The following is a 17,950-nucleotide window of genomic DNA, read 5'->3' as shown; positions in this document are numbered from 1 at the left end:
AGCCTCCAGAACTGTGAGAAATAAATTTCTGTTGTTTATATCCAGTCTATGGTATTTCGTTATAGCAGCCCAAGTGGACTAAGGCAGCCACTTTCCCCATCTGTTCCGCACTGGTGATTCTTCCTTCCATCCGTCCGTGCACACCTCCGTCCATGCATGCATCCATGCGTGCATCCCTCCACGTGTTCACCTACCCATGTGTCCACGCATGGATCCACCCGCAACTGTGTGGTGAGCATCCTCTGTGCACCAGGTCTGGGCTGGGTGTTAGGGACAGAGCAGGCAGAGCCTACCCTTGCGGAGTGCACAGGCTGGCAAACAAACAGCCCGCAGAAACCAAATGCATCACCACTGTGCTAAGTGCTGGGAAGAGGCAGCTCAGGATGTTGTGAGTGGGTGTAACAAGGACCGTCTCTCTCAGGAGTGTTCTCTGGGCCCCAGGGAGCTGGTGGGCAAGAAACCTGCTGAGACAGCCCCATGGGCCTGGCCTCGGGGGACAGAAGCTATGAGAAAACCGTGAATGATGCCCTCGTGGAGCCAACTGGCTTGGCAAGGCCGCAACCAGCCCACCTGGCCCTTCCAGCCAGTGGGCTTCCTTGGCTGCAGCCGGAGGTAAGTCAGGAGGTAAGTGGGGCGGGGGGAGGGTATCTTTTGAAAATCTCCTCCAGATTTGCTTTGTGAGCCATCCCAGCTGGAGCCTGAAGCCTCCAAGAACTGTATCGGAGCTTTAGGAAACACAAGAGAAGTTATTTCAGGAGAAGGGAACAGCATGAGCATACATGTGGAGGTGGGGATAGTAGACAGACCCAGGAAGGTAGAGCGAGGAGAGAAAGGGGAGGAGAAACTGAGTCCTGGTCCCCAGGGACTTCAGCACTCTGGGGGCTCAGCTCCCACCATACACCAGTAGCAAGAATTACTGTTAAAGGCTAACTGGGTGCCTAAAGAGGGCCAGGCGCGATCCCCATTTCATTCTCACTGGATCCAGTAAGATCGTTACTGCTGGTTCCCATTTTATAGACAGAAAAACCAAAATCAGGAGAGGTTGAATGTGTCATCCAAGAGCACAGAGTTAGCAAGTAAAGGGTCAGGATACAATCCCAGCCCAAGTTCTTAACACGCCCCTAGTGTGCTCAGTAAACCAGGGGAGGAAATCTGGACATGTGAGGGGCAGCGCCCAGGCTGGCTCCACCGTGGTCTCGTCTGTCCCTCCTACCAAACTGAGAGTTTATTTACCTCTGTCACCGCACGACACTAGGTACAGAGTTGGTGCTTAGAAAATGCCGTGAATAAATAACCATCGTAAGAATGGACACTCATAAAGCACTCACCATGTGCTCTGCCCCCACAACCCTGTGAGGGCATGCCGTTATTACTCCCATTTCACAGGTGGGGATACTGAGACTTAGCTAGTAAGTAGGAAGGCCCTGATCCACTAGGCAGCAAGTAAATAACTACACCAGCAAACCCATTGATAAGCATGAGAAATGACCAGTGAACGGATGAGAGCAAAGGTGAGTAAATAAAAGGTGCAGAGTTGAAGGAGGGACAGAGGGAGCCAAGGTGAGATGTGGGGCTCAGCAGAGTGCAGGAGAGGGGAAGGCCATTACGCTTGTCCCACCTCCAGCTCCCAAGAAAATGGCCTTTCCTCCTCCCAGGGCGGCTTGAGTTCAGGCCAGGCTGTTGCCTAGCAACAGGGCCCTCACCCGGGCCCCGCCCCCTTCAGCCGGCCAGAGCTGGGCACCTGCAGCCAGCTCCAAGCTCACCCCTGCCTCCAGGAATAGGGACCCTGGGCTCTCAGGCTGGGGGGAAGAAGGCCAGGGCCAGAGGGGTGGGCCTGGTTGGGCTCCGGGGCTGAGAGAAGAGCCCCAAGACCTGCTGGGGGAGGGGGGAGAGGGCCGCTTGGACCAGCCATTTATTCGGAGGGCGGTCGTCCACCTGGCACAGCGGAGTGGAGGCACTCGCAACTGCCCAGAGCCGTGGCCACGGGGCCCTGGGTTGGAGAAGGTCTTGGATGAGTCACTTCCCTTCCTGAATCCATTTCCCCATCGGTAGAAGGGGGACACGTGCCCCCTCTCCAGCGGGTCCGTGTGGGGCTAGAGTAGGGCCAGGGGAGGCTTTACTTGGGGAGCGTGCAGGCTGCTTCTAGAGGAGTAAGATCTGGGGCCAAGGCCTCTCACAGTCCCTCCAAGAGAGGACGAGTTGCCCTGGGTGGGAGCATGGGGCCTAGAGGGTTCCCTGAGGAGGTGGGCCAGTGCGACTTCTCTAAGTGGGGTGGCTGGGGAGTAGGAGAATTGGCAGAGGAAGCCAGCATCCTTTCAAAGGCCTGGAGGCCGGAGCTTGGTGCCCACTCAGCAACAGCGACTCTGCTCCCGGCCCGGCCCATTTACACTCAGTCCTCAGTGCAGCTCCGGAGATGGGGAGCTGTGCTCCTGGCCCGTAGGAAATGAAATGTTGGCTCAGAAAGGTAAAGAGACTTGCCCCAGGTCACACAGCTGGCGAGTGGCGGAGCCACGTCCAGCTCCGTCTCCCCTGCTCAGATGGGTGCAGCAAAGAGCAACCGGCATTTGGCAAAAAATGGCCTCAGTGGAGTCTGCAGGGGCCCCTCCTGGCACCGCCAGGGTGTCTGGACTTGGTGCAGAGGGTAGTGGGGAGCCACTGATGGTTGCTGAGCTGGAAGAGAAGTGCCCCGGGCTGGGTCCTCAGGTCCCTTGGTGCTGTCCTGGGCCATCTGTCTCCGCCTCCCACACCTGCCACCCTCTGCATCCAGCCACCCCCGCGGCTTCTCAACCACACGGAGAAGCCATGTGTGACGGAGGAGAATGTAAAAATATATGTATGTAACTGAAAAACAACGTGCTGACAGAACACAGCTATAAATACTCTGACGGGTGCAGAACCATTCCTCGGATCCTGCTTCCTGCTGCCTGAGGAGCGGGGGCACGGGGCTTGACAGGTGGGGTGGGGACTCGGGAGGGAAAGGAAAGGGGGCAACTGCTTGTGGACCTACTTTGTGCCGAAAGCTTTACAAGCAGTATGTCTCTGAGTCTTCCCAAAAACCCTCTCAGAGAACCACTACTGCCTCATTTTCAGTTCACAGGCGAGGAAACTCAAATTCAGAGAGGTAGGTCATCTGGTCAAGGTCACACAGCGAGGAGGCAGTGGAGCTGGGATTCCAGCAAGCCCTGCCATGGGCCAAAGAAGAGCAAGTGGGCTCAGGTTCTGCTTCCTTCACTCCTTGTCCAGGGCCAGAGAGAGCTTCAGGCTTCTAGGCCCTCCCCTGCTTCCATGCCTTCCATGGCTCCCCAGTGCCCTCCAGATAAAGACTAAACTCAGTGAGGCCCTTAAGACCCTGTGCTCTGGCCTCTGGCAAACCCCTGAGCCCACCTCCCACCATGTCCTGATCTCTGAGACACAGAGACCTTCCGTCAGGACCTCTTTGGGACCAAGTGCTCGGCCCCCGTACCTACTATTTCCTTTGGCAGGCATGTTGTTCCTCTCTCCTTGCTTCCACCTACATTGGGGCCTCAGCTTAATCCACTTCTTCCCAGGCCTCCACCGCTGCTCAGGTTCCCTGCAAACCCTGAAGCTCAGCTGTAACCCCGTGGGTCATTACGGGTGGTGGGCCACAGCTGGTGAGGGCAGACCCAGGGCCGGCTGCCGGCCGCGTGGCCACAGCGTGGGTGCCCCCGAGTGCTTGGCTCCTCGGGAGGTGCCGGCTCCCGTAAATGCCCCTCTGATGCATGGGTGGGGCATGACACAGAGCTGGAAGAGGAGCTGGCTTCAGGGCTCCGGGGGAGAAGGAAGGAAAAGGAGGAGAAAGAGAGGCAAAGGGGCCTCCCGGGGCCCCCACAAAGGGCACTGGATACCCACGGAGAAGACCTGAGAGTAAGCCGGCCCCATCTCTCAGACCCTCCCTGGATCGGGACGAACCTTCCGCCTGGGGTCTGAGCCTGCCTGCACCTCTGGCCGGTGTGCAGCTCAAAGGTAAGTCTGCCAGGGGTTACCTGTTCGTCCTCAGACCTTCCCCGTAGACCAGCACCGCCCCCTGCGAGGAAAGTGTGAGCCACCTAAGGCATTTTTACTTTCCATTTTCTAGTAGCCACTTTTAAAAAACAAAAGAAGCAGCTGAAGTTAATTTTAATGTTCTATTTAACCCAGTATACCCCCATATCATTTCATGTAATCCAGATAAAAAAATTGTTGAATTTTTTTTTTTTTTTCTTACTAAGTGTTCAAAATCCGGTGTGTCTCATATACGAACAACACATCTTGGTTTGGGCTAGACACATTTCAGGTGCTCACCGGCCACGCGCGGCTACTGTATTGGGCAGCAGTGCTCTAGACTACGCCTTGATGAGAGCCAGGACCATGATTGTAGCCACAGTTATCTCCAGGGTCTGGCATGTGACGGAGACTCAGGGAATGTTTGTTGAATGACTGGCTGACCGACTGGATGAACGGAAGAGTGAATGCACGAATGAACAAATGATCCGACACCTTGTTAGATCAAAAGCCAGATTCCCAGCATGTGCCATGGAAAGAGCCTAGAAATAAATTCTCGTCCCACTTCCGCCTCCAAGTCTTCCCATGACCAGAAGTGAGTCTGTCCCCTCTCTGGGCCTCAGTTTCCCCATCTGTACAATGGATTGTGGGTTTGGACTGCATGATGTTTTTCCAGGCTCTCCCTAGAGGTTCTTAAGGGGAGCCCTCCCTCCTCTCTGCAGCTCCTTTCCCTAAGTCAGGCCCCCAGGGAAGTCCCCCACAGCCCCAACAACCCCACTGTCCCCTCTCTTGTGTGTGAGACAGGAGGTCTCAGGGGAGGCCTCCGGGTGACCTTCTGTGCAGAGCAGAGCCAGGCCCCAGAGGACTCCTCCACACGATAGCCGTGGCACAGGAAACAAGGCCAAGGTGTGTCCTCGGTCTTGGCCCTCCTCCTTGGTCACCTCTGTAGCTCACATTTGTTCCAAGCTAGGAAGACAGCAGGGCTGTCTTGTCCCTTCGCTTCTGTAGAGGAGGAAAAGGGAGGGCCAAGAGATGTGCCAAGTCCAGCCTGAGGCGGCATAGTGAGCAGGGCAGAACTGGGCCTCTGCTTTCCTCACCTGAGAAATGGGCACAAAACCTGCCTCCCTCCCATCGAACATCAATGCCTCAAACCCAGGCTCTGCTGCTTACAGCCCTGTGATCTCGGGCAAGAGGCTGTACCTTGCTGAGCCTCTGGAAGTGCTGATTTGTAAGTGGGGATGGTAACAATACCAACCTCATGGGTTGAGTGCCAGTGAAATGTGTTAACATACGTAAAGCGCTTGTACAAGTGATAGATATTATTATTAGCCCTCACTAGGGAGCCATTCTGCAGTTCAGATGAGGCAAGGGGTGTGACTGGGGTTTACAAACCATAAAGTCCTCTCTTGAGAGGCAAGCGTTTTTTGGCTGCAAAGGAGGTTGCAAACCGTAATACGCGTTGTGACTTGCAAAGTGTTTTGTAAATGTTGCCACATTAAGGAGGCTATTGTAGATTAGCTTTTTATAATCTGAAAGGCACTTCAAAATCATAAATCACTTCGGAGACCATAGAGCTCTTTGTAAGGGCTTTCTAGACTGTTGAGTGCTGGGCAAGTCTGAAACGAGTGGCCTTTCACAGCCATGGGCGAGAAGCAGGGTGGGAGTGGGCAGAGGAAGAAACGAGAACCAGAGGTTGGAAGCTGCGGCCGTTTCCCCTCCGATCTGGGCACTGTCCCCGCCTGTGCCAGTCGGTGCGGAGAAATTCCAGCGGATCTGCAGATGCCTGCGATTCTGCTCTGAGGCCAGGCGGCCTGGCTGCATCGCTGACTCAGCCAAGCGGGAGGAGTGAAGCAGGAATCAGCCCTATCTTCCTTGCACTTGTGCCTTGTCTTTTAATTTTTTTTTCTACCACAAAGGCAATAAACCTGACACCATTTAAAGATTTCCCTGTGGGCCGGGGAGGTGGTGAGCTCCTGGGCTGCCTGATGACCTTGCTCTGAGGCCCAGACTTGGGCCTGCTCTGGAGACCCAGCCTGGAGAGCCTGCTGCCCCCAGGTTGACAGAATAGCAGGGGTTCAAGGGCTGGGGGCAGGTGGTGCAAAGGCCCTGGGCTGTGAAGTCCACGCCCGCCTGCCCCGGGGGGGTTCCAATCCCAGCTCTGCCTGCTACTTTCTCACCTATGACCTTGGGCAAGTTCCCTTACGCCGAGTTGGGAGTCCCTCAGCTATAAAAGACTGATAATGTCCATTTGTGTGTAGGCATTGGGTGGCCCGGTGTGCCTGCAAATTCTGTCCCTTCTGCTTTCCATAGGCCCGGGAGCCTTCCAGTCAGGGAGAAAAACAAGGTGAGGCAGCTTCTAGAGCTTTGGGGTTATGGGCATGGGATTTCAAGTCATAAAGACTTGGATTCAAATCCTGGCTCTGTGACGTATAGCTGTGTGTCTTTAGGCAAGTCACATCACCTCTCTGAGCCTTCGTTTCTTCAGCTATAAAATGGGCCTAATAATAGTCGCTACCTTGTAAAAAGTTGATGAGGATTCGGAGATGTGTATATGGCTCGTATGGCATAAAATTTGGCACCTAAGAAGCCCATCAATAGTAACTCCGATCTGCCACGACCCGAACCATTCTGGGAGCCCCGTTGTGCTTCCCAAGGCCGTGCAATTCCCCTTCCTGTGCCTCCTCGCATTGGCAATTACTTGATAAAAAGCCTGCCTTATCATGTGACCCAGATGACAGCTGGGGCCCTGGGCCCTCCGGATCCAGCTCGAGCCGCCCCCCCGGGAGTTTCTGCAGAAACCTTTTTTCCAGCCCCATCTCCTTGCGGCCCCTGGGCTGCGTGATGTTGACCCCCAAGGGGAACCTCCTCTGAGCTCCTTGCAAACCATGTGTGAGCAATGCGCCCTTCGCTGTAGATGTCACAGATGAAGGAGGGTCTGCTGGACCCTTCCTGCCCTCGGAGCTCATGCCAGGCTTTCCCCACTTGCTGGCATCTGCCTCTCTCCCTCCTGCTCTGCCTTCCTCTTTCCCTCTCCTACCTTTTCAGAAGCAAGACATCAGCATTTTCCCTCTTGCCTCCTGCAGCGTACCTCAGAACAAAGCCAGACTCTTCCCAGGGTTGTGATGAATGCAAGTTTTCTTCATCTAGTTGCATCCACGGGTCTGTGTGACCTCTCAGGGCCGGGACTGTGTCCCTGTTCGCTGTTGTATGCCCAGCCCCCAGCCCAGTATTTGGCCCCCAGCAGGCAGCTGGGAAATACGTGGTGAGTGAAGGAACAGATGAGTAGGACAGGGGCTACCGGGGCAGGGGGACCAGAAAGCTGCCCTCTGTGGTTGTCTAGGGCCCTCTGCTCTTGGAGGTCAGTTCCGTGGCAAAGGGACTAATTGAGGAAGAGGCTGAAGCTGATGTGTGTCTGTCTCGGGCCCCAGAAACAATCGAGTACTAACACATTCTTGGCTCCTTCGAGGGCCATGTGAACATGAACACTTGGGGGTCCTTCTTTAGGGTCTGACACTTCCCCATCAGCAACTGCCTCCCCTGAGGGCTACCAAGGGCAGGGCAGTGGTTCTCAGGATGGGCTGCACCTTGACCCACCTGGAAAGTATGGAACCACCAGGGCCACGTGGGCCTCACACCTTCTCCCCCAAGATCCGATTCAAATGTCTGATGTGGCACCTGCTGACTGATTTGTTAAAAAATCCTAGTTGATTCCAATATACACTGCTGAACCAGAGAAAGGGGCTGGTTTTTTGGTTTTTGGGTTTTGGGTTTTTTTAACTAACGTGTCTGTGATGCCTTGTGGGGTTTCCACGTGAGACCCTCTGAGGCAGCCTGTAGGCTGGTGGTCTAGGCTGAGGGCCTGGCTGGATGATAGATAGGAAGGTATGTGGGCTTGGCAGGCAGTGGAGACCTGGGTTTGAATCCCCATCTTAAGACATCCCAGCTCTGTGGCCTTGGGCAGGTCACTTCACCTGTGTGCATGTCAGTCTTCTCCCCATGAGTTGGTGATCAGAATTCCTACTGCACAGGTCAGCTGGGATCCATCACCTGGCATGGGGTCCAGCCTAGAGTTGGTGCTCCACAAAGTATGGTTCTGTTGCCTTCCTGAACAAGCTTCGGGGTGGGAGGGGAGGTCAAGTGTGGCCCCAACCCTGGCTCAGTACCTGATGGGAAGAACACTGGCCTAGAAGAAAGTTCTAGTTCTGGCCCATCGTGATATGCGACCTTGGCCAAGCCACTCCCATCTCTGAGCCTCAATGTCCTCATTCAGCTCCAACCTGGGAGATAGTTAAGGGCTGACATTTAAGCGGGTGGACAGACCTGTTTCAGCCAATTCTCTGGGGCAGGTCACTCAGCCACTCTGAGCCTCAGTTTCCTCATCTATAAATAGAGATCCAGTGGTGTGTACATCTCATCACAACTCTGTGTTTAGTGATATCATGTCGCTAACTTGAAATGGGGCACAGCGTGAGTATCAACATCAAACAAATTGGCAAACATTGCAAATCAGGATTCCCCCCCCACCTCCCCTTCCATGCCCCCTCTACCCCCAAAAGTCAGTTTATCAGCATGCCAGCCACTGGGACTCAGGTAAGAAAACTTTCACCATGGTTGTTGGGAGATTCAGAGAACTATTGACTGTTAAGCATTTAGCGCAGCACCTGGGACTTAGCACAGCACCCAGGCACTAATATGTGCTAGTTAAACACACTTAACATTTATCAGCCATCACTTTGTCTCTGGCCTGGTGTACAATACAATGATCACATCTGTCATCTGCTATAGCTTTAAGAACCCTGGGGAAGTTTTAGAAGAGGAAATTCAGGCTCAGATAGGCTCGCTGACTTCAAACGCAATTAAACTTCGCAGGCCTACTATGTGCCGAGTTTATTTTTATATACCCATCTCCGTTCAGCATCACACCCCCCTTTTTCTCACTACAGTTGAGGAATCAAAGGCCCCGAGTGGGCAGGTGATGTGCCCCGGCTCCCACGCTGAGCACGGGGCCCTGTATCTGTCTGGAACCTACGTGTGCTGGCCTCGGCTTCCGCCAGACTCCCTCCCCACCACATCCAGCCACATCCTCTCCTTGATCAGGGCAGGCTTTGCTGATCTGATCTCTCTGGCCCTCTCCAGCTCTGACATCCTCAGTATTTAAATCAGCACATGAATATTTCACAAGCATCCCTGGCGAAAATAACCCCCCGCCTGGTTATGTCAGGCCGAGGCCCCAGTCGCTGCCGGGCGCTCGGGCTATTTGTGAGGCCTGCAATTCTGCAAGGCCTCCCGGCAGCCGCCAAGGAATCGATAGCCTTTAAATAAGTAATTAGAGGAGCTGAAGACATCGGCACAGCCAGGAGTGAGCAGGGGAATATAAACTCAGAACTCTCCCAGGCTCGCTGTGGAGGGCCGTGTTCTGTTTCTCGGTCAGGAGATGTGGCAGGGCCTGGGTAGGGCGAGAGGTGGGGGAAGTGTGGGGACGAGGAAGATGAACACAATCCTACTTGGCATCTGCTGAGTCCTCTCCATGTGCCAGGCTTTCTCTCATCGTGGCCGGACCTACTGTTCTAAAGACGCTGAGGCTCAGAGAGGGGAAGTCAGTTGCCCAGGGCCACGCAGCCAGGAAGTGGCAGAGGCTGCAGGCCTGTCTGACTTCAGCACATGGTTTCTCAGCTTGGGCGCTATTGACATCTTGTCGGCGGGGTAATTCTTTGTTTTGGGGATGGGGGGCTGTCCTGTGCCATTGTAGGATGTTTTCGCCCTCTCCTCTACCCTCTAGGTGCTGATAGTGCGTCCTCCCCACTTGTGATGACCAAAAGTGCTCTGGACATTGCAGATGTCCCCTGGGGCAGGGCGGGGGGGGGGGGCAAATCTCCCCCAGTGGGGAGTGGGGAGCCACAGTTTTAGAGTCTGTTTACTTGGTTATTTCTTTTCTCTGCTGCTGGTGGCTTTTAGGATAAGGAGCAACATCTTTCTCCAACCTAGAGAGGCAGCTCTAGAACCAAAGCTGGCCAGGTGAGAACACACCGGCTGTGTGACCTTGGGCAAGTTCTCAACCTCTCTGTGCCCGAGTTTCCCTCTCTATAAAATGAGTCACCCTCCAAAAAAAAAGGTTATCGTGAAGTTTAAGTGAGTTAGCATATGCAAATCACTTAGAGCAGTGCCTGGCACATACAGCCCAAGGACCTGTGAGACCAAGTCCCAGCCCGAGACTGCAGCCTCACTGGTAGTGTTCCTCCCCTAAGAATGGGGAGAAGGACCCTAGCAGGAGCTGGGAAGAAATCATCTCTGACAACTTCTGTTGTTTCCACCCCCATCGCGCTGCACTCCCCCTCCCACCAGCCCTGGATGAACTGGAGAAACAGCAACAAGGACAGCCACGTAGTCCCACAGGACCACAAGGTACTAAGAACAGAAGTGGCCACTTCCTCTCCCCCGCGGTGCTGGCTGTGCACAGAGAGGAGCGTGGAGGGCCTGCACCCGATTTACAACAGCATTTGATTAAAATACAGTTCCTTTTATTATCTGGGAAGCCATAAAAATACATATAGACAAACACGTTTTATCCCTGGAGTTGGTCATTGCGTTTTACTGGTCGATGGCGTGTGTGTTTTTGTTATGCTGATGTCTGTTAGAAACAAGGTTCCAGAAGGCTGTCCTCATCTGGGGGCTTGGGAGAAATAGTATCCGGGAGGGCACTGCAGGGCATCTTTGCAGAAACAGCCCCCAGTGTAGGAACGCATACGTTTGCCGCATAAATCCTCCCATTTTTCCCCAGAAGGAAGGGTCCCTAGAGATTACCTGGTTCAGGCTCCTCCTAGTGGAGGAATCTGAGGCCCAGGACACACAGTGCTTTGTCCAGGAGCACAGAACAACTTGGTTTAGCAACTGTTTTCTGAGTGTATTAGTGAACCCCAGGTGCTGTAATAGATAGGCCCCCGATCTCAGGGGCACAATGGAGTTGTCTTTTTCGCTCACATGGCAGGTGTTCTGGATGGTGGATGAGCCCTCCCCATGGTGACTCATGGACCCAGACTCCTTTCTTACGGCTGCACCCTTCCCTAGGGCCTCAGAATCATCTGCTTGCAGCTGGATGGGGAAAGAATTCAGAGGATTGCAGGTTTTTATGGATTTTTATAGAGGTTTTTTTAGGTCAGGCTGGGGAGTGGCCCATGCTGCTTCTGTGCACGTTCCATTGGCCCATTCCTAAGTCACATTCCATATGGAACTGCAAGGGGGGTTGGGAGATGTAGCCTGGCTGTGTGCCCGGGAGAAAGAGACAGGGTGGTGAACAGCTAGCTGACCAGGTCTCCGGGTCTGGCTCGGTGCTGGAAGCTGCCTGGGCAGAGATGACTAAGAAGGCCGACCTGCTCTCTCTCGAAACTCATAACTAGTGGGGGAGGGGAAGCAGCAGCAGGTATAGGTGGCTGATGTCCCCAGCTTTAAGTTCAGAATGAGGACTTGTCTTTTTGAGCCCCCCTCCCATTGATCACTGGAAGTCCATTTACTTCTCTCTAGAGAGACCCCATCCCATGATAAATCCAAGACTCCTGGGGTCCTTGCCAATTCAGTCCAAAAGGAGTCAGCAATCCTGTTTCTTTTTTTTTTTTTTTTAAGCAATCCTGTTTCTAAAAGGTTGCAGATGGGGTCCCTGGGTGGCTCAGTTGGTTGAGCATCCAAGTCTTGATCTCAGGATCATGAGTTCAAGCCCTGTATTGGGCTCCATGTGGGTGTGGAGCCTATTAAAAATTAAAAAAAAAAAAAAAAAAAAAAGAAAGAAAGAAAAGGTTGCAGAGAAGACACTGGAAGGCCTGGTTCACTTCCTGAAGGGCCCTATTCTCTGTAGTATTTCCTTTTCGGGGGAGAAAGAGGGAGCCTCTCTCCCCAGGGTTACCTGTCACTTCACACTGCCACCGGCCTGGGCTCTCAACAGAACAGTTCTGGAGAGATGGCGTGGCTCCTCACTTTGCCAGCACACGGGTGCACCTACGCGTACGCACACACCCCTCAGAACCAGCCATGGCAGACATTCGCCACTTGGGCTAGCTAGCATCTATTTGGGGGGTCCCAAGATGGTGAGAGGACCTCCACTGGGGCAGATATTCTGCATCCCCAGCAGCTAGAATTCGGACCTGCGGCCCAAGGTGTGGCCCATGGGACACGTCCTCCCAGGACTTGGAATCTTTAGAGTGACCCAGGCACAGGGCCGGTCGGACCTTAAAGGCCACTGTAGCAGGATGGCATCCAGTGCTGTGTGGTGCATCATCTCTGTGGCCCCACGGTGCCAGCAGGAGCCACAGTGACCACTGGCAGGTGGCCCCTTGGCTGGGCCTGAGCTCTGGGTGCCTGGTAAGCCTGTTTCTTCAGTCCTCCTGTCAACTATATGCGCCACTTAACACTTCTCCAGACAACTGCTCTAGGTTAACCAGAGCCAGTCTTTACTAACGACAGCCAAGAACCCACCTTCTGTAGCCTGGGCGGCAGCCGGGCCGCCACCCCACTCCCTCCAGGATTTCCTTTGCTGCCAGCTCCACCCAGGGCCATCCCAGACCCCTCCACACCCAGCACCCCCCACCCCTGCTGGTCTAACAGCTTCCACCCTCAAGGGAGATGCCAAGGCTCCCGTCTCTTTTCCTCCAGGACATTCTGAGCAAATCTCTAATTAACCTGTCTGTTCACACTCCTTCCGCATTCAAAGTCCTCAAGAGGGCTGTGGGCAGAACCAACATAATTGGTTTTCTTTGTGATCCTATGCCTTTTATGCCTTTAAAGCCATTAATCTGAGAAGAGGTCCATTGTCTTCACTTGATTCCAAGGGGGCCCGGGGCACCAAAAAGGTGAGGGTCCCTCTGGACTGCAGCCTCAGGACTGCTGGTAACAGGATTCCCTCCTCCATGACACATGAGGCCCCTTTGCCTTATGAGACCCTTACTGGCTGGAGGAGCACCCCATCCTCCCTGCCCCATCCCTTCTGGGAAGAGATCCCTACTTCCTTCTGGGACCAGCTCCTCTCCCCCGCTCTAGATAGAAGTAGGTGGTCCCAGCAGAGGTTGCCATGTTGTCACATGACCTCAGTCTCCAGAGTCAGCTGACTGGTTAGGGAGGACAAGCCAGGCCAGATGGGTCCTTCTCAGCAGTTGCTTTTCTAAATGGGAACAAGGGGGTACCAGTTCTACTTTTCCCCAGTGGGGACTCAGAGCTAAGAGCAGTCAAGTTTCCTACAAAGTAGGGGAAGCCAATTTAAGTAGGACAGGGAAGCTGAAGGGAGAGAGATTGAGACAGAGATAGAGATGGAGAGAGGAGAAAAGAGGAAGAAAGAGAAGGGGGGTGAGGGCGGGGGAGGCAGAGGGAAGGGGGAGGGGAGGGAGCTGGCTTCATCCTGGCCCATGGTCTAGCCGTGACCCTGTTGGTTTGCTGTTCATTTTGCTTTGGTTATTCATTGCTTCCTTCAGTACCCCACTTTTGGCCTAGCTGTTGGAAATGGAGTTTGTCACTGTCTGTCTTACTCCCACCGAATCCCCGGGGTCTGCACAGAGCCCGGCACACGGTAGTGAATGAACGAACAAAAGAATGAACAAGGTGCAGAGAGAGTGATTACATGGGGAGAGGTCAGGAACTGCCTGGGGTGGGGGGTGATATTCAAAGTGGGAATTAAAGGGAGAATAGGAGTTTTCTGGATAAGACTTGTGGGGGAAGAGGCTAGAAAAGACAGGGGGGACTAGGTTGAAAAAGTCTTAACTATCAGACTAAAAATTAGGATTTTTACAAGTAGTGGCTGATCTGGGTGTAAATCGGAAGTGTCCCCGAGGATGCCCGAGCTCCATCCATGTAAGTGAGTGTGTGGGTGCTCTTAAGCTCCTCTCTCATCCCAGCTTCTAGAGACCCTGCTAATAGGAAAACCGGGTCCTCCTCCCACCCCACCCAACACCTCTCTCCAAACTGCCCCCACAGGGGTCCCCGCTAAGCCTTCCTGTGGCTCCATCCAGCAGGTCCTGATCCTCCCCAAGCTCTGGGCAGCCTTCCCCCTTCTGACTTGGACCCACACCGCTTCTCCCCAGCAGCTCCCTCTCTGTCCTCTCAGGCTCTCCTCTTCCCAGGCCCACAGCCATTCCTTATATATCCATGGCCTCCAGGGCCTGTGCTGGTCCCTCCCCTCGCTCTGCACCCACCCTGCACTGCCCCTTCCTCTCCCATGGCTTCGGGGACCACTCTGAGAGGCATGTTCCCAACACCTCCAGACCCAGCTATCCAGAGGCTGGACCTTCTCCTCCAGGCCCTTTGGATCAAACGCATCCCAAATCAGACTCATCATCTTCGCCTCCTGCCCGCTGTTTGCACCCTCCCTCTGATGTACGTCACGCCTTCTGTTCTCCCAGCCTGTGAGGAGAGGGAAGGAAGCAGGCTCGGAGGAGGGCAGGACGGAGCAAACAGGGGGTCTGCCTGGCTCCAGTCACACTGCCTGATTAGGACTCGGGATGGGGCGGGGTTCCTCACCTCTGACCCCCAGGCCTCCCGGGGCCAGGCCAGTAAACGTTGACAAGATCGATTTCCACAGTGTTGGGAAGTCAGCGGTCAGCAGCTGACCACACTGTGAATTATTCAAGCTCCCTGGGATTCCACCAAGAGCAAGGGTTTAACTAAAGCATGGCCCCATTGTCCTCACACCCCCAACTTTCCCTCAGAGGCCTGGGCGGGGAGGGCCACCTCCCCACGCGGCCAAGCGGACGCCTGGCCCAGCCCCCACTCCCACCCCCAACCTGTACATCCCAGGACCCACGAGCCTCTTGGTCCTCAAGTCTCTGGGAGGTGCTCCTGGGCTAAGGGGGTGCTGAGGCCTTGAAGGCAGAACCGGGACCAGGGGCCGGAAGTTACCTGAGGTGCTTTTTTGGTAGGTATAAACCAGTATAAACCAGTCCACAGCAGACCACCATCCGGAGGGACACCTATGGTGGGGAGAGACCGGGCTGTCAAGGAGAGATAACGATCATTTTAAGTGTGATCTAAATTTGTAAACTCTTTGTGACGTTCGTACATTATCATGTGGCCTCAAGTCTTTTTTTGGAACCAGGTGATACATAAATAAAAACATGTTAATTTGCTAGTTGATTATTGAACAAGCACTTTGCTAAGGTGCTAGGGGATGAGGGAAGAATATCAACTTGGCCCTGCCCTTGAGTAATACTAGTACTAACGCTAATAATAAGGGGAACTATGATGTGTCGGGGAAGGTTCTAAACCCTCGACCAGCTTCAGGGGACACCACCCTCATCACAACCCAGCGAGGCGGCGGCTGGAACTGTCTCCATTTTATAGGCAAGGCAAGATATTATAGGCGAGGCACAGAGAGGTACAAAAAGTGCCCCAGGTCACACAGCCTGTGTAAATGATGGAGCTGGAATTTGAGCCCCAGGTGCCTGATTTCCGGTCCCTGCTCTCAGCCTCTCTGATCCAAGTTGTGTGAGGGGGTTCGGTTGAGGTCAGGCAGGTGATCACCTAAGTAATGATCTAACAACAGAGCTGTGGAGGAGAGATCAGAACTAATCCATCCAGGTTGGGGGGAGGGGATGACAAGTCAGAGAAGGCTTTCTAGAAGTGTCTTTTAAGCCGAGAACTTCTGGAAGAAGTGTCGGATGGGGGAAGAGTCCAGGGAAGGAGGAGCATTTGGAGCAGGTAGCGCGACCAGCTGGACGACCCTGCAGCCCAGGGCTCTCGGAGGACCCCCCCTCCTCCGGGGCCTGGGCAAAGAGGAGCAGACAAGCAGGCCGGTGGCTGCACCTCAGCCTCCCCCTCGCTGTGCCCACTTCCTCTCTGTCTGCCGGCTGTATTTTTAGATCTCTTACTTTCCGATGACTGGTGGGCTGGCAGTATCTGGGCCTTCCTCAGAACTTTTATAGTCTCCTACCACGGGTGTCTCCATCACAGCCCTCCCCTCGGAGACCTGAGCTGCAGAGCTGATTGGAAGCCCCCCCCAAACCCTGGCCCCTTCACAGATGCCCTCGGGCCCAGGGGCCCACTCTCGATGGCCAGTTGACACCAGCCACCTCTCTCCCTTCTGTCTGCTTTCTCGCTTTCTTCCTCCCGGTTCAGTCCACTCCGCCCCACAGTTCTTATCTGTGCCAGACACAGGGCTGGGCCCTGACAGACAAACCTACAACTGACCTGAGTGCCTTTAGCAGCGCACATGCTAGAGGCAGAGTGGGTGTACACGATTTCTATCCCAAATTGGGACGTGCGTGAAAGCCAAGGGACACTGTTAACAATTCTGCGGGGAGCTCAGTATCAACCCAAGCAAGCTGAGATACAAGTTCAAGTTCACCCCAGTTCAATAGAAGGATGGACAAGTGAGGAGAGACTTGACATGGGGAGGACAGGTAGAAGGGAGTCTTGGCCGGGGTAATGTCACGTGCAAGGATGTGGCAAGTTTGGGGTAAGTGGGGAGTTTATGGTGGCAATAACCTGGTACCATGGAGAAGGGGCGGAACGAGAGCCCAGGGTGGACTCCAGGTGGGAAAAGATGGACAGTTTGGTACCAGTAGAACAGAGTGGCAAAACCTTGCCGCTCTGCCACCCCTGGGCCCATAGCAGGCATCACTAATCGATCACAGCACTCTCCTTCCCACGGATTCCACCTGCCGGCCCTCAACACAATGGTGGGGCCAGTCACTTCCCGTTGTCAAGCTATGCCCTGGAGGAAACCTATTTGCCACCAGGGGCTCAGCAATGGGTACAGTGTGTTCTTAGCTGGAGAGGAGGCTGGAGTTTAAACTGAGAGAGGCCCAGAATGCGGGACTAAGGAGCTAGAATCTTCTTCTGGTGTTAGGGAGCCATCGGAAGATGTTGGGGGGAGGGATGTACCAAAGACTAACATTTCAGGAAACCAGTGAGGGAGTGCCAATGTCCAGGTGAGAGAGGAAGCCCCCCCCTCCCCCCGCAACTGAACTGGGAGCACAGAAGGGAGCCTAATGACTGAGCAGATGTTGTGGGGCAGGAAAAGAAGAGGAAGACTTTAAGGAGGACTCCCAGGCTTCTGGGTGACTGACCTGGAGTCTGGGAGCACGCAGTCTGCCAGGCAGCTGTGCCAACATGGTGGGAGGTCCTGATGGGACTCTTTGCTCCAGAGGTCACCAAACAATGCAAGATCACCAAGGAGAGGGCCACCCTGGGACTCCGTGCCCCTCGGGGTGGGGGTGGAGCAAACTGGTTTGGCAGGTGTTAGCAGAGAGCATCAGAACCTGGAGAAATTCACCTTTTGAGGGAAATGAACAATCACCAAGATCTCATCCCTGCCCCGCAGGACCCGACAGAGGCAAAGAGGGGCCTGCGGTGATTCCTGCCCCATCTCTGAGAAATGGGAGCCCCAGGGAGCTGCTTGCAAAGTTTGGGGGGTGACTGCCACAAGGGGAAACTGATATGCCATTCCCTGGCTGGATATCTGCTTAGTCATGGGCTGCTACCTGCCCCTGGGCCACCAGCATGGGCCATAGTGGCCCAGGGCCAGGGTAAGGCCCCTTGGGGTTTGGTTCCTGAGAGGCACAGGGATTGAGCCGAGTCGAGCCTGTGGAGGGCCAAAGGGAGCGGAGGCTGCAGGCTCGCTGGCACCCTCTCAGCATGGGGGGCATGTGGCTGAGGTGCCCGCTGAAGCTTAACTGGGAGGTGCAGCTTTGTCTGGAGAGGGACCGCCAATGCCTGGAGGACGGCCCAGGAATTCAGTCCCCGGTCAGTGGGATCTTTGGGGGCCTCCACCCATTATCACCAGAACCATAGGCTTTGAGCTAAGTCCACCACAGCCATGACTCACAAGGGCACCACCGCCTGGCCACGTGTCACAAGAGGGGCAGCTGCTTCCCTCTTCCTTCTCCCCCAAACCCAACCCTAGGGGTGAGCGTAGAGAAGGGGTGTGTGTGTGTGTGTGACAGAGAGACCACCCTGCCAGACCCAGTACTCCCCA

At 54.6% G+C, this 17,950-nt stretch overlaps 1 long non-coding RNA gene across 1 annotated transcript in view; it reads left to right on the top strand.

Moving 5' to 3' along the window:
* Positions 1–460: 460 nt before the first annotated feature.
* The window catches only part of LOC116641285, a 33,124-nt gene continuing 15,634 nt past the window's right edge, over positions 461–17,950 (top strand). The window contains exon 1 of the long non-coding RNA XR_004301158.1: positions 461–612. This is a non-coding gene — a long non-coding RNA (uncharacterized LOC116641285). The remainder of the gene's footprint in view (positions 613–17,950) is intronic.

The sequence above is a fragment of the Phoca vitulina genome, unplaced genomic scaffold (assembly GCF_004348235.1).
Source record: "Phoca vitulina isolate PV1807 unplaced genomic scaffold, GSC_HSeal_1.0 scaffold21, whole genome shotgun sequence".
NCBI classification, from domain to species: domain Eukaryota; kingdom Metazoa; phylum Chordata; class Mammalia; order Carnivora; family Phocidae; genus Phoca; species Phoca vitulina.
This window is presented reverse-complemented; position numbering and strand designations above follow the sequence as displayed.